Below are 2099 nucleotides of genomic sequence, written 5' to 3'. Positions count from 1 at the left end.
TAACTCAATGGCAATGTAGAAGCAATTAGATTAGTCTTGGGGTTTGAAAAGCTTTCTTTTTTTAAGGCCTGTGGTTAGTTTTTATGATATGATTGAATTTGTAACAGAAAGCCTGGCCTTGCCATTGGACTCTGATTTAGACTATCATAAAGTGCTTGTTTTTCCTTTGGAATCTTATGGCATTGGGCATGTATGAACATGTCCCAACAGGAAGAGGAGGGAAGGGGAGGAAGTGTATGGATAGTTAGATAAAGCGTGGAAACTGTCACAAAACAGCATCCGTCCTGTCCCCTCCATACAGGCATGGAGCAAGCAAGCAATCACAGACTCAGCTGTACCATGAGGTATTGGCTGTAGAGCTGCCCGAGCTCCTTTGCACTAAAGGCCCCAGCATTCTGGATGTTCTGCAGGGCTACACAACAATGGGGATTGATTTCTATTTGGATAAAGGTAACACGATTAAACCTGAAATTGGCTCTGCGTGTATCATGGCTTGTTTGGGATTAGAATAACGGGAGAGTAGAATTTCCCACCCATCTGTGAAGAGCTTTAAATTAGAGATCAGAATTAACTTGGGGTCCCCGGGAGCACACGGAATGATCCAGTAACTGAGTAAGCAGGCCCTTGCTTACCATGTCTGGGGGCCTGGAACCCTCCTGGACCCAGTGGGCCAGGGCAGAGACCCCTAACTGACCTTCCCCAGCGGGGCATGTCACCTTCTTCCCTCTCTTCATTCCTGGCTGCTCTGTGGCTCCGCACGACTCATTTTGGCTCCGTTAATTCAGCCCCAGTTTTCCAACAGTTACTTTAATTTATGATATGGTTTGGACATACTCGCTGGTCATGACCTTGGCCCTCACCCCAGAATATTATTTTCAGCATTTGCCCTCTGGCTCTCCCACGGCAACCACGGGCAGGAGGTGCTCCATCCTGTCTGGTCCCACATCCCAGGCCCAGAGGGACAAAGGCCCAGGCAAAGGAGTCCAGTTCCCACCCTCAGCTCCCAGTCAGGTGGGGGGCCCACGCGGGGATGGGGCAGAGAGATGAAGTTGGCTACGCTTGTCTGCTGTGCTCCCACTTTGAGGACGACATGCAGAACGCTTTTTTTCTGGCAGCACCAACGGTCGTTGCACTTCTCCTGCGAACCTGGCATTCACTCGGGTCTCACCTTTGGAGGGACAAAACCCGCACACGTAGCCACTTGAGAAGATGCACGAAGCTCTGCCTGAGAAGTCCCGATGGATATGCTCAGATCACACATTCACCCAAAGTAAAGCAGAGCTCGTAAAGAGAGAGGGTCAACGGAACAGGTGTCCACCCTGGAGCATGAAGTTTGCCCCAATCTTAAAGGATATGGTGGACATAGCCCATGACGGGCAGTGGGAAATAAACAGATGCACAACCCAGGTAGACAGCACCTACATGAGCCAACGCAGAGAAGCTGGGTCCAGCTGACACACCAAGTAACTGAGTATGGGATGGAAGTCCCCCGTGACAGGGCCACAAATAACTTCATACAATGGGCACAGCTATTGCCAATCAGAACGGATTCCAGGGAATTCCCTGGTGGTACAGTGGTTAGGGCTCTGCGCTTCCACTGCAGGGGGCTCGGGTTTGATTCCTGGTTGGGGAACTATTGATAAAATCCCTCATGCCATGCATCGCGGCCAAAAAAAAAAAAAAGAGAGAGAACAGGTTCCACGGTAGACCAGAGTCACCAGAGAAAAACTGCTCAGGAATGGAAAAGCTCTACCGATAGATCTAAAAGGAACAGGTAGATCATTTAAACCAGTGTGATATCAAAGAATCTATATTTGTGTTGTCATCCTACTGTTGTTTTCTCAGGTGATTCTCTAAAACATAGTCAACTACGTATAACATCATAAATAATGTATTTGTAATTTACATTTTTCTAATTGAAAAAATTTCAGCCATAGCCCCAAGTTACATGCATGATTTAACAGATGATGAATAACATTTTAACTGTGAAGAAAACCTCTGAAATAGTGCTGTTTCCTAACAAAATAGTGGTTTTAATCCTTGGTCTTGTACTTTCACATGATTACAAACTGGCATGGTTTCGGTTACAGGCACCAGAA

This window comes from Eschrichtius robustus, chromosome 9, assembly GCF_028021215.1.
Source record: "Eschrichtius robustus isolate mEscRob2 chromosome 9, mEscRob2.pri, whole genome shotgun sequence".
Taxonomy (NCBI): Eukaryota; Metazoa; Chordata; class Mammalia; order Artiodactyla; family Eschrichtiidae; genus Eschrichtius; species Eschrichtius robustus.
The sequence above is the reverse complement of the archived record's forward strand: the minus strand, read 5'-3'. Positions refer to the sequence as shown.